Source organism: Amblyomma americanum, chromosome 9, assembly GCF_052857255.1.
Source record: "Amblyomma americanum isolate KBUSLIRL-KWMA chromosome 9, ASM5285725v1, whole genome shotgun sequence".
Classification (NCBI taxonomy): Eukaryota; Metazoa; Arthropoda; class Arachnida; order Ixodida; family Ixodidae; genus Amblyomma; species Amblyomma americanum.
This window is the reverse complement of record NC_135505.1, coordinates 15,685,863-15,700,438: the sequence shown is the minus strand read 5'-3', so window position 1 is coordinate 15,700,438 and position 14,576 is coordinate 15,685,863.

Sequence of the window (14,576 nt, the reverse complement as noted above, 5' to 3'; positions counted from 1 at the left end):
CTTGCAGAATCCCTTCTGCGAAACTGGATAGCAGTTTCGTCGGGCAACCTGCTGCTTTCAGCCGACGGTTCTGGGTATCAAGACTGCCTTGAACTTCATGATGGCAGGATCTCGTCAATGCGGCTCTCATTGGTGCTTTTTTCTGCCCCCGCTTGATGATCTTGGAGTGCGCAGGTGTGTAGGGGAGCAGTACCTTCTAGCTTTGTGGTCCGTACCGCCAGGATATGTGAGCGCCTCGAAAAGTTAGCGTCAAGTCAAGAAATCGCATAACGTTGTTTTCTGGGAGTTCACTTGTTATTTCTAGAATATCTACTTCTTGTCCTTCTAGTCCTTAGCAAAAGCAGCAATGAGAGCCGCATTGACGAGATCCTGTCATCATGAAGTTCAAGGCAGTTTTAATGCCCAGAAGAGTCGGCTGAAAGCAGCCGGTTACATGACGAGACTGCTATCCAGTGTCGCAGAAGGCATTCTGGAAGCACTTAGAGGCAGAAATTATGTCACAACCGCATCACAAGAAAGGAAGCCATACGCGGTCATTCCTTACATTGATAGCATTTCCCACAGTCTCAAAAAGGTAGGCACAAGAGCTGGTGTAAAAGTGCTTATGTCAGCACCCAACAAAATAAGAAGCCTGTGCGCCAAAGTCAACAGCGAACAAAAAAAATGAAGGCAAGAAAAAGCACCAACAAAAAACATGTGAAATGTGTGAAAAGGTGGTTTATGATCTACCTCTGTCATGCGGACCTACATTGGTCAAAAAGGGCGCTGTTTGAATGAACGGCGTCGAGAGCACAAAAGATCCCTAAAGGGCGCCATTAGCAGTGAATTAGCAAAACATTGCAGAGAGCATAAATGTAAACAGTGCCCAATCAGAAATGCCGCCAACTGCAACGGATTGCAGAAAGTAGGCGGCTTATGAAGTGTGGTTTGGTCAGCAGGGCACCACCTGGTGTCGTTTCCGGAAAGGAGCGCGATTTCTGAGAAGCAATCGATGATACTCTAGCTGCTACACGTGGCTTCTGGCTGCTCTGTGCTTCGTAGTCCAATGCAGATAGCCCGGGTAGGGTGTGGCAGGGCCAGGAGCGATGCTTGATAGTGAACAAACCGCAGCAGGAAGAAGACCTAAGTTTTCGTATAAAAATGCCGCCTACTGCGAAAAGGTTGTTTTTCTCTCTCTCTCGCTCTCGTGGTTTGGCGTCATATGCACCTTGTTTCACCTAAGACTTCGCAGAATTTTCAAAAATAGGCTTTCTGAGTTACGAGAGCACCCGCCGCGGTGGCTCAGTGGTTACGGCGCTCGACTACTGATCCGGAGTTCCAGAGTTCGAACCCGACCACGGCTGCTGCGTTTTTATTGAGGAAAAAACAGTGCTGCAATGCTTTAGAATACGGCTAAGACGTTCTACTGGCTGGCTGGTTAACTAATACTGAATAGCGAACTTTTTAACTAAGACTTTTTAGCTACTTTATTATTCAGAGGCATGCAGCCCACCGTAAGGAATATCAATACATTAAGACAGACCTTCGCCTCCGAAACCTTCAGAGCTGGCGCTTAAAAGGAGGAAGACGACAAGCGCTGAACGCTCCAACGCTCGTGCTTGCTCTGGACTGGCGCTGCTTCTGGGCTGGATCTGGACTGCACTGGTAGTACTGGGGGCCTATTCTCGACAATTCGCCATTTTGTTCAAATTGCGACGTAGGCGTGACGTAAACATGAAGGCGGTGCCAGGTCACGTAAGCACAGAAAGAGGTTACGAGATGTGAAGAATAAAACAAAACAAAAAAGAATAAGCACAAACGATGTCGTCTGCTATTGTTGGCGCCAAGTGCGAAAAAGAACGACGTTCCGGGAGCGTCATTATAGTCGTTCTGCTGCGAGGCCGTCTTAAATAGCACTCATTGTGCACCAGCTGTAAACAGGATCAAACAGTGCTTGCACACAGACCATAGCGGCCTCGGTGAGAACACGCACATGCAGCGACCGTCGCGCACTTTAACTGGCAGAGTAATGCTTGCCCTTGGCGACTGGGCCTTGCGAAGTGCCATAGTCGAAAAACGAAAAGAGCACATTAAGTAACGTCTCGGCCGCTGGAAACGATTTTCGCTCCATGGCCCCAGCATCACACCGTTGTATATAAGTGGTTCTGGTGACAAAAAATGCTGATGATTTCGACAGCTTCGTGATGCGCAAAAAAATGACGCTCATCCAACAAGCAGAGGCGTTTCGCAATCAGCAATGAAATAAACGCGTCAATTTTTTTGTACAGTTGCTACTACACTGACAGGGGGGCTGCGACTGAACTCGTGAGCTGTGTGTTCGTTTTGGCAGTCGTCTGCTGTTGTCTGCTACTGAGCGCCAGTGACGAGCGTGGCGCCTCCGTGTGCGAGCGTGGCCAACAGTCAGCAGCGCGGTGCTTATGCACCGCGTTGCAGCGCAGAGCAACTTGAGGCCATGCTCTGTTTTATGGAGCAGCATGCCGGTTTGGACTGCGAGGCCAGCGAGGCGATGCCGGCAGTAACACGCCAGCGCCTGTGGGTGCAGCTCGCGGCCGAGCTAAACGGGCTGGGGCCGGCAACGGGATCGCCGGAAGGCTGGAAGCGCTTCCGGCAGCAGCGGGTGAGGCAAGCGCGAACTGAAGGTTCGCTAGTCGGTGCCGACCACAGGTTAGCTAATCTGATTACGGAACGCGGCATGGCACGGTTACACTTTCACTGCCACGTGTGTGCTCTTCGGTGCCCGCGAATTTTGCCCGTTCGTCCAGTTAGGAGCGCCTTTGCAAAGGCCAGTGTACTGCTGTGCACTTGTGCTTACCCAGTGCAACATGTGCAGACGCGCCGAACGTCGTCATACGCTCTGGAGGCTTCTAAACAACCAGTGCTGCAATACATAGCTTTCAGCACGAGGCCCGTTAAGAGACACACAGTTGAAAACTAGACATATGGAATACCTTACTCTGTCGAATCCAGCAGGGCAACCTATACATTTGGCGTGTTAGACTGCAAGCTTTCTGGTCGTAGATTTTGTCAAGGAATAGTCGGGCCTCTTGGACTGCTTATAACTCTCCCGCCTCACTTCCCCTTTAGGTATGAGAGCCATATCATTTTATTCATGCAGAACTACAGGAGGTGGGCTACCGAGCCCGAAGGCAGTGCTGAGCTCAAGTGACGCCCGATTTCTGGGAATCGTTGGCGAAGACTGCTCCGTGGGGTGCAAGTCCCCGGCCGTATTCGGCATGGCGCCAGCAGCTGCAGTTTCACCAGTAAGTAACTATCAAAGAATTTTGCCAGCTTGCAATAAGATATGTCAGCCTCTTTCCACAGCAAGTGGTAGCCGCTAACAGGCAGGAGCTGAAATCGCAAGGCAACTCTGCAAGCTCAGTACAGATTGATGCAAGCATGCATGCTGGCCGTGCGTAAAATGACATAGCTTTTTTTCGCATATCACTATGATACATTCGTAACATACTTCTGAAAATATGCCACAGCAAAAGATGTCTCAAAATGAATGAAGCTGGAATCAGAAACATATAAAATCTTTTTATTCAAAATTAAATATAGCATGACACAGTGCCGAAAGCATAACCAGAAACCAATGCTTGAGTTGCCGCTGAAGTATGACGGAATTGTGAGTATTCATCTTATGCACTCGCCGGCACCCAGCCCAGTGCCACAGGCGTCACAAGTCGTGGACGAGCATGAATATTGCTCAGTAGAAGGTTTGTCATGTACTTCAGTAGACAACAGCTTTCTAAGCATGGTGCAGGTGACAGCTACAAGCATGGTGAGGCTTAGCGTTTAAGCATTGCTACAGAAAATGTGATCGAAACTATCACACTGTCAGTTGGCTAATATATCTGCTGATTGACACTGAACAAACTTGTAATTTTCAGTAAAACACCTCTGTTTTTGCAGTCATAACATTACTTTTATGCCTTTATGGTCATATTGTGTTGTATACATGGCACCACATTTCAATGTATGCTACCTGAAATGAAAAAAGGCGTACGACCCAAAAATGCTCCTGCAGTAAAGTGAGGAGTTGCGTTCCTTTTACCCCTTTCTCTTCTTTGATGTCAGCCCGAAGGGGAAAGGTAGAAGATGGATGCCGACGTCTTGAGGCTCTAAACTTGGTCAGTCACATTACTCGAGGAACTTCAGGAAGTAAACTGTTTAATCACATATAAAATAGTTAAGACAGAACGGAAGGTACAACAAGGAGAAAAACTATGTACATACTGATCGATCCGCTGAGTGACCAGACGAAATCAACCCCGGTCTCACCAAAACGCCTTCTTTTAATCCCTAAGTCCCCACCCTGGGACACCAACCAATTAGGTCAACACAAGCACGCATCCAATCAAGGACCGGGGAAAGGAAAACACATATAATAAAACACATGGGAAAGCAAAACACATTGAAAAGGAGACAGAGGAGAGTAAAACACGCCCACACAAAATTTGGGGAGAGGGGACAGGCCATTGTCACGAATACTAACAATTCCCCTCTCGGATCACTCCATCCTCCCCCGCGGGGCGGTATGTTTACTCGCTTAAAGAGCATGCGAGGACCGCACAGATTATCGAAAGCCATCCCCGAGGGGCCACTTAAAGCGCCACCGCTCCCTAATTCTTCTTGATGCCCCCCGTGCACAGGAAGTGCCTGGCAGTCACATGGAGCTGATAAGCGCTCACTGTGAGCATGAGGAACGCGTCTCCAAAATCGCCACCTAGCCACACACTGAACGACCGCCGCCCGGGTCATGGCCTTGGGCAGCGTCGCCGCGGTAGGGATAAAAGGCATCGCGCGTCTTTGTTGCTGCTTCTCGGAGCGGTGCGGCGAACAATGGGGCCCGGCCAAGCTGGGTCGCCTGCGCACCCCGAACTCCCCTCCGTCGCCGTCCGCTTGACGCATTAGTTCCATGTTGAGTCAAAAAGGAAATCAATCACAACGTACGCACTCGTGTCCACACACAGGCGGCGTTCCGTACGTGATTACTTGGGGCTCCGGATGTGCCCAAGCCAGCCGCGCACGACACCTCCTGTTACGTTTCGGCTACGACGCGCGGTATAGCCGGCGCGGATGCAACGGACGCCGGGGCTTCGTTCAAAGCGGCGGTCATTTGGACCCGTTCAGTGCTGCCGTAACGCCTCCCGCCAAGCGCGTCCAGGCAGGTTTCAATGCCACGTGTCGTCGTGTGTGCGTGTGTGTGTGTGCATGTTGGTGCCCACGCTTGTCAAAGCGCGGCAGCCGGGGAGAGGAGCTCCCCAACTGGGAGGCGAGGAGGTCTGACCGGCGCCGGCCCGGCGGACGCGCACGTCACGTCTGAACATGTCTGAGCGTCGCCGTATCGGGCGCCTCGTCCCAAGCCGTTCCTTCTTGCCCTCGACTCCGTGGGTATAAAGGGAGCTGCCCCGGACGCCAAGGAGACACTTCGATTTCTTCCTTCGAGTAACATGGTCGCCCTGACCGGCTGCTCTTTTGCGATGTCAGAATAAACAAGTTGTTCTGTTGCCAGTCGACTCATCCTTTGCCGGGACCTTCGGATGTTTCCAGCTTTGCCCCAGGCCGCCAGGCCAACGCTACCCTTGGGGCTTGCAACCCATTTGCAACAACTGGTTGCCAGCGGTGAGATCCCGACAACGGAGGCCAGCAGCGAAGATATGCGTTCAACTGTATGCTGAGCAGCACAACGACCATCCGGGAGCAGTGCAACGAGCCCTGTGTGATGACTGGTTGCCTGCAGCGGAACGACTGCGCTGAATTCTTGGCTGCGAGGTTTGGTGAGTGCGGGACTTTCTTCTTCTGAGTTTTGCCAGGCTTTTGTTAGTGTCAGAAACAGAGCTGGTAATTGTGTTGTCGTTGCTGCCGGGTTAGTTTGCGGCAAGACAATAGTAGGCAGTAGAGAAAGCAGCATTCGGAGCAGCCATGGATTTGAAGTCGTTGCGCAAACCGAAATTGCTGGAGCTTGCAAGATAGTTGGGTCTGGATGTCTCAGACAAACTCAGAAAACCAGAACTGCTAAAGGCTATTCTTGAGTTGGAGGCTGAGGATGACGAGCTGTCGGAATGCCTTGAGACCATTGAGGAGAGGGAGCAAAAAGAGGAGCGCGAACGTAAAGAGCAAAAAGAGAAAGACGAGCGCGAACGTAAAGAACAAAAAGATAAAGAGAAAGAATAGCGCGCTTTGGAAATGAAGCGTCTCGAGGTAGAGATGGAACGCGCTCGTAATGGAAGTCAGGCACACGGTGCAGGAGAACGAGTATCGTTCAAAATGACTGACCTGATGCGGCCGTTGTTGCAAATGGGCTGCAAGCCCCAAGGGTAGCGTTGGCCTGGCGGCCTGGGGCAAAGCTGGAAACATCCGAAGGTCCCGGCAAAGGATGAGTCGACTGGCAACAGAACAACTTGTTTATTCTGGCATCTCAAAAGAGCAGCCGGTCAGGGCGACCACGTTACTCGAAGGAAGGAATCGAAGTCTCTCGTTGGCGTCCGGGGCAGCTCCCTTTATACCCACGGAGTCGAGGGCAAGAAGGAACGGCTTGGGATGAGTCGCACTAGACGGCGACGCTCAGACATGTACAGACGTGGCGGGCGCGTCCGCCGGGCCGGCGCCGGTCAGACCTCCTCGCCTCCCAGTTGGGGAGCTCCTCTCCCCGGCTGCCGCGCTTTGACAAGCGTGGGCACCAACATGCACACACACACACACACACACACACACACACACACCCACACACACACACACACACACACACACACACACACACACACACACACACACACACACACACACACACACACACACACACACACACACACACACACACACACACACACACACACACACACACACACACACACACACACACACACACACACACGACGACACGTGGCATTGAAACCTGCCTGGACGCGCTTGGCGGGAGGCGTTGCGGCAGCGATGAACGGGCCCAAAATGACCGCCACTTTGAACGAAGCCCCGGCGTCCGCTGCATCCGCGCCGGCTATACCGCTCGTTGTAGGCGAAACTTAACAGACCGCCCCGCCGGGAGAAGGAGATCCCGATGGTCAGGGGACTGCATCCGCTGTCCAGAGGGATGTCGCTCGATGATGCTCATAATCGAAACCGGTCGTCCCTCGACGTTGCTTGAGCGCAGCGCACAGAGAAGGCCTCGTTCTCAGGTTCAGGTTCACACAGGGCACTGCAAAGTGACTTCGGGAGAGTTGCCATTTTTGTGCTCGTTCCCAGCAAGCGTTAGAACTACGCCGAAACGCAACCGCTCAGTTAGCAAGCACGAGACAACCCTCACTAAGCTCTGCCAGGCTCTTTCCCCTTTTATACTACTGCCTAGTTCCTTACAGTAGTCAAGCAGCACTCAGAACGCGTCCACAAATTGGAAAATTGCACTAGAAAGCGCATAATCACTTTGAAACACTAAACAAAAACAATATGTTAAAAATCCTGCCTCAGGAAGAAAACATCACTCACAAACAACTTTGAGGCGGATTCCTACGTTAGGGGCTTCGACTTAAGCCATCGGCGTTACCGTTGAGACTCCCCTTTTTGTAACGCACCTCAAAGGAATATTGTTGCAAAGCGAGGCTCCAGCGCAGGAGGCGGCCATTTTTGGGAGAGATGGTCTGCAGCCATTGGAGAGGGCAGTGATCCGTCTCAATGATAAACCTCGAGCCGGCTAGGCAGCATGACAATTTCTGAACGGCCCACACGAGACACGCACACTCTTTCTCGGTGGCGCTGTACGCCTGCTCACGACAGGTCAGCTTACGACTAGCATACAGGACGGGGTGTTCCACTTCTCCATTTTCCCGTCGGCACAGTACAACGCCCATACCTCGCTCACTAGCATCGCACTGAACAACGAACCCTTTTGTGTAGTCTGGCGATCGTAGCACAGGCTGGCTTGTTAGGGCGCTCTTTAAGGCGCTAAAAGCTCTTTCCTTTGTCTCGCTCCAGACGACTGTTTGGGGCTCTGTTTTTCTTAGAGCATCCGTCAGGGGAGCCGCAATATCAGAGTACCTGGGGATGTACCTCTGATAGTAGCCGGCGACACCTAAGAACGACCGAATATCGGTCTTCGTGCGCGGTTGCGGGAAGTCTCGCACAGCGGCCACCTTTATTTCAGAGGGGCGGCGACGACCCTGTCCAATCACGTGACCGAGGTATACAACCTCGGCCTGTGCTAATTGGCACTTGGGAGCCTTGACTGTCAAGCCCGCTTCGCGCAGGCGGGTTAGCACTGCCCGCAAGTGTGCCATATGCTCAGACCAGGATGCGGAGAATATCGCTACGTCGTCTAAATACGGTAAAGCGAATTCTTCCTGTCCCCGCAACACTTTGTCCATGAGGCTTGAAAAGCAGTATGGCGCGTTCTTGAAACCAAAACTCAAAACTTTAGGACGGAATGTTCCCATTGGTGAAATGAACGCCGCATACCTACTAGCCTCTTCTGTAAGTGGAACCTGCCAATAACCCCTGACAAGATCTAGGGTGGAAATAAACTGAGCGCTACTAACTTTCTCAAGGCGCTCCTCGATGTTAGGGATCGGATAAATTTGATCCTTAGTGATGGAATTAAGCCTGCGGTAGTCGACGCAAGGACGAGGTTCCTTGCTCGGTACCTCAACTAAAATCAAAGGGGAGGTATAATCACTCTCACCCGCCTCAATAACACCGAGCTGTAGCATTTTCTTTACCTCAGCCTCCATAATATCGCGCTGGCGGGGTGACACCCGGTACGCCTTGGATCGTACTGGCTCTGGCGAGGTAAGTTCTATATCATGAGTAAGGACAGAAGTCCTACCAGGCCTCTTAGAGAACTGACCTTGAAACTCTTGTAAGAGTTGGTGTAGTTCGGTTTTCTGCTCAGCCGACAGCGGTGCTTTAATGATTAAGTCACTAATGACCTGATCAGTGTCTTCCCTGTTCGTCACTGAGTCTAGTCCCGGAAGCTCGACCGGAAGCTCTTCTAACTTTCCCGTGTCGGGCATTTCCTCTCCAGTACCTGGTGCCTTCAACGCTACAGGCTCAATTTTATTCAGTTCGGACGTGCTCTGAATATCAGCTTGCTGCGCCTCCGACCCTTTCTCATTGTTCGACAACGTCGGCCCCGCAACTACCGCCTTTGCAGCGAGCTCCCGAGCTCTCGATCTGGTTAAGGCCTGAACGCTAGCCTCACCAAACAAAAGCCCCTTCTCGCGCAGGAGGTGATCGGACCTGTTCGAAAATAGGTACGGCTACTGAGGGGGCAGCATAGATGACACTACGGCCTCCGTCTCAAGTGCTCCGAAAAGTCCTTCAATAAGCACTTTTGCTACGGGCAGACACACGCTATGAGCTTCCACTGCTTGCTTGATCCATGCGCACTCGCCCGTGAACATATCGGGTTCTACGTAAGAGGGGTCAACTACATCTATTGTAGCTGCGGAATCACGAAGCACTCGGCACTCTTTCCCGCTCACGAGGAAGTCTCGCATGTAAGGCTCGAGAAGCTTCATGTTCTCGTCAGTGCTACATAATGACAAACACACGACTTTTCTTTTTGTTTCTGGACACTGCGCCGAAAAGTGACCCGGCTTCTGGCACGTATAACACACGCGCGCTTGCCTCCTCTCGAACCGCTTTCTGCGTTCGGCTTCGGCTGCCGCCGTCTCCTTACGTTCGGTCGGACTGCTTTCACTCGCATCCGCACCACGTGTGTCCCCCCTTGCTCTCATGGGTGTGAACTTCGGCCTCTCAGACTCGGAGCCAAATTCACCCTTTTGACCGTCCTTAGCTCCGCGAGCCCGACGCGTCACAAACTCCTCGGCTAGCTCGGCGGCTTTAGCCACTGTACTAACGTCTGGCCTATCCAAGACCCAGTACCGCACGTTCTCAGGTAACCGACTATAAAACTGTTCCAGCCCGAAACACTGCAGAATTTTCTCGTGGTCACCAAACGCTTTCTCTTCTTTGAGCCACTCCTGCATGTTTGACATAAGCCTGTAGGCAAACTCTGTATATGACTCATTTCTGCCTTTTTCATTTTCCCGAAACTTCCGACGGAACGCCTCCGCTGACAGCCTGTACTTTTTTAGCAGACTCGATTTCACTTGGTCGAAATCATCTGCCTCCTCTCTCTTCAAGCGAGCGACTACGTCGGCCGCCTCGCCGGGTAACAAAGTGAGCAAGCGCTGTGGCCACGTTTCCCGAGAGAACCCCTGCTTCTCGCACGTTCGCTCAAAGTTAACCAGGAACAAACCAATGTCCTCTCCAAGCTTAAACGGCCGCATCAGGTCAGTCATTTTGAACGATACCCGCTCTCCTGCACCGTGTGCCTGACTTCCATTACGAGCGCGTTCCATCTCTACCTCGAGAGGCTTCATTTCCAAAGCGCGCTCTTCTTTCTCTTTATCTTTTTGTTCTTTACGTTCGCGCTCGTCTTTCTCTTTTTGCTCTTTACGTTCGCGCTCCTCTTTTTGCTCCCTCTCCTCAATGGTCTCAAGGCATTCTGACAGCTCGTCATCCTCAGCCTCTAACTCAAGAATAGCCCTTAGCAGTTCTGGTTTTCTGAGTTTGTCTGAGACATCCAGACCCAACTCTCTTGCAAGCTCCAGCAATTTCGGTTTGCGCAACGACTTCAAATCCATGGCTGCTCCGAATGCTGCTTTCTCTACTGCCTACTATTGTCTTGCCGCAAACTAACCCGGCAGCAACGGCAACACAATTACCAGCTCTGTTTCTGACACTAACAAAAGCCTGGCAAAACTCAGAAGAAGAAAGTCCCGCACTCACCAAACCTCGCAGCCAAGAATTCAGCGCAGTCGTTCCGCTGCAGGCAACCAGTCATCACACAGGGCTCGTTGCACTGCTCCCGGATGGTCGTTGTGCTGCTCAGCATACAGTTGAACGCATATCTTCGCTGCTGGCCTCCGTTGTCGCGATCTCACCGCTGGCAACCAGTTGTTGCAAATGGGTTGCAAGCCCCAAGGGTAGCGTTGGCCTGGCGGCCTGGGGCAAAGCTGGAAACATCCGAAGGTCCCGGCAAAGGATGAGTCGACTGGCAACAGAACAACTTGTTTATTCTGGCATCTCAAAAGAGCAGCCGGTCAGGGCGACCACGTTACTCGAAGGACGAAATCGAAGTCTCTCGTTGGCGTCCGGGGCAGCTCCCTTTATACCCACGGAGTCGAGGGCAAGAAGGAACGGCTTGGGATGAGTCGCACTAGACGGCGACGCTCAGACATGTACAGACGTGACGGGCGCGTCCGCCGGGCCGGCGCCGGTCAGACCTCCTCGCCTCCCAGTTGGGGAGCTCCTCTCCCCGGCTGCCGCGCTTTGACAAGCATGGGCACCACACACACACACACACACACACACACACACACACACACACACACACACACACACACACACACACACACACACACACACACACACACACACACACACACACACACACACACACACACACACACACACACACACACACACACACACACACACACACACACACACACACACACACACACACACACACACACACACACGACGACACGTGGCATTGAAACCTGCCTGGACGCGCTTGGCGGGAGGCGTTGCGGCAGCGATGAACGGGCCCAAAATGACCGCCACTTTGAACGAAGCCCCGGCGTCCGTTGCATCCGCGCCGGCTATACCGCGCGTTGTAGGCGAAACGTAACACCGTTTAAGCTTGGAGAGGACATTGGTTTGTTCCTGGTTAACTTTGAGCGAACGTGCGAGATGCAGGGGTTCTCTCGGGAAACGTGGCCACAGCGCTTGCTCACTTTGTTACCCGGCGAGGCGGCCGACGTAGTCGCTCGCTTGAAGAGAGAGGAGGCAGAGGATTTCGACCAAGTGAAATCAAGTCTGCTAAAAAAGTACAGTCTGTCAGCGGAGGCGTTCCGTCGGAAGTTTCGGGAAAATGAAAAAGGCAGAAGTGAGTCATATACAGAGTTTGCCTACAGGCTTATGTCAAACATGCAGGAGTGGCTCAAAGAAGAGAAAGCGTTTGGTGACCACGAGAAAATTCTGCAGTGTTTCTGGGCTGGAACAGTTTTACAGTCGGTTACCTGAGAACGTGCGGTACTGGGTCTTGGATAGGCCAGACGTTAGTACAGTGGCTAAAGCCGCCGAGCTAGCCGAGGAGTTTGTGACGCGTCGGGCTCGCGGAGCTAAGGACGGTCAAAAGGGTGAATTTGGCTCCAAGTCTAAGAGGCCGAAGTTCACACCCATGAGAGCAAGGGGGGACACACGTAGTGCGGATGCGAGTGAAAGCAGTCCGACCGAACGTAAGGAGACGGCGGCAGCCGAAGCCGAACGCAGAAAGCGGTTCGAGACGAGGTAAGCGCGCGTGTGTTATACGTGCCAGAAGCCGGGTCACTTTTCGGCGCACTGTCCAGAAACAAAAACAAAAGTCGTGTTTTTGTCATTATGCAGCACTGACGAGAACATGAAGCTTCTCGAGCCTTACATGCGAGACTTCCTCGTGAACGGGAAAGAGTGCCGAGTGCTTCGTGATTCCGCAGCTACAATGGATGTAGTCACCCCTCTTACGTAGAACCCGATATGTTCACGGGCGAGTGCGCATGGATCAAGCAAGCCGTGGAAGCTCACAGCGTGTGTCTGCCCGTAGCAAAAGTGCTTATTGAAGGACCTTTCGGAGCAATTGAGACGGAGGCCGCAGTGTCATCTATGCTGCCCCCCCCAGTACCCGTACCTATTTTCGAACAGGTCCGATCACCTCCTGCGCGAGAAGGGGCTTTTGTTTGGTGAGGCTAGCGTTCAGGCCTTAACCAGATCAAGAGTTCGGGAGCTCGCTGCAAAGGCGGTAGTTGCGGGGCCGACGTTGTCGAACAATGAAAAATGGTCGGAGGCGCTGCAAGCTGATACTCAGAGCACGTCCGAACTGAATAAAATTGAGCCTGTAGCGTTGAAGGCACCAGGTACTGGAGAGGAAATGCCCGACACGGGAAAGTTAGAAGAGCTATCTGCAGATTTGCTCATCGCGCCTACGTCCGATGGACTTAATAGGTTGCTAAAAGTCAGCCGGTCGGCTTTGATAGCCGAGCAAAAAAAGGATGGCAGCCTAGAAAACATGCGCTGCAATGTCAAGGAAGGTATCGCCAAGAAAAATGTTCGTTTTGTGGAAAGAGGTAGGGTCTTGTACCGGAAGTATCTAGACCGCAGGGGAGTCGAGTTCGATCAGCTGATCGTGCCTCAGTGCTACCGTCAGGATCTGTTGCGCTTGTCGCATGGCGGTTCGTGGTCCGGACACCTAGGAGTTAAGAAGACTAAGGACCGTCGCTTGCAAGAGTACTATTGGCCAGGGTGTTTTCGTGACGTAGAACACTTTGTGAGGACATGTGACACCTGTCAGCGGGTTGGCAAACCAGGGGACAAATCGAGGGCGCCGTTGAAGTTGGTACCTATCATTACGGAGCCTTTTAGACGGCTCGTTATAGATACAGTGGGACCTCTGCCGGTAACAGCCACGGGGTACAGACACATTTTGACTGTGATCTGCCCAGCGACAAAGTTCTCTGAACCAGTGCCGCTTAAAGAACTCAGCTCAGTTGAGATAGTCAATGCACTACTGTCCATATTTGCGCGAGTTGGTTTTCCTGCGGAAATCCAGTCAGATCAGGGCACAGTGTTTACTAGCGCTTTGACGACAGCCTTTCTCGAAAGGTGTGGGGTAAAGCTGTTACACAGCTCAGTGTACCACCCACAGTCGAATTCCGTTGAGAAGCCCCACTCCGTCATGAAGCGCGTGTTGAGAGCATTGTGTTTTGAGCAACAAAGTGATTGGGAGCTGTGTCTGCCTGGGGTGATGTTTGCATTAAGGACCACGCCGCATGCGGCTACGGGGTTTTCGCTAGCTGAGCTGGTGTACGGTCGCTCGCTGCGGTCTCCGCTTCGCATGCTTCGAGACTCGTGGGAAGGCAGGGGCGACGACCCAGTCGTGGTCGAGTACGTGCTTAGTCTCCTCGAACGCTTAAGAAGGGCACAGGAGTTGTCAGGTGAAGCAATGGCAAAGGCCCAGCAGAGGGCCAAGGTTTATTATGATCGGACAGCCAGGGCCCGTCGTTTTGAGGTGGGCGATGAGGTAATGGTATTGCGCACATCGCTAAAAAACAAACTCGACGTGCAGTGGGAGGGCCCAGCACGGATTGTTCAAAAACTGTCGGATGTTAACTACGTGGTGAGTCTGCCAGGAAAGCGGAAAGCACAGCAAGTTTACCACTGTAATCTGCTCAAACCCTATAGACAACGGGAAGCAGTGGTGTGTATGATGGTAAACGTTCCCGAAGAGCTTCCGGTCGAGCTTCCGGGACTAGGCTCAGTGACGAACAGGGAAGACACTGATCAGGTCATTAGTGACTTAATCATTAAAGCACCGCTGTCGGCTGAGCAGAAAACCGAACTACACCAACTCTTACAAGAGTTCCAAGGTCAGTTCTCTAAGAGGCCTGGTAGGACTTCTGTCCTTACTCATGATATAGAACTTACCTCCCCAGAGCCAGTACGATCCAAGGCGTACCGGGTGTCACCCCGCCAGC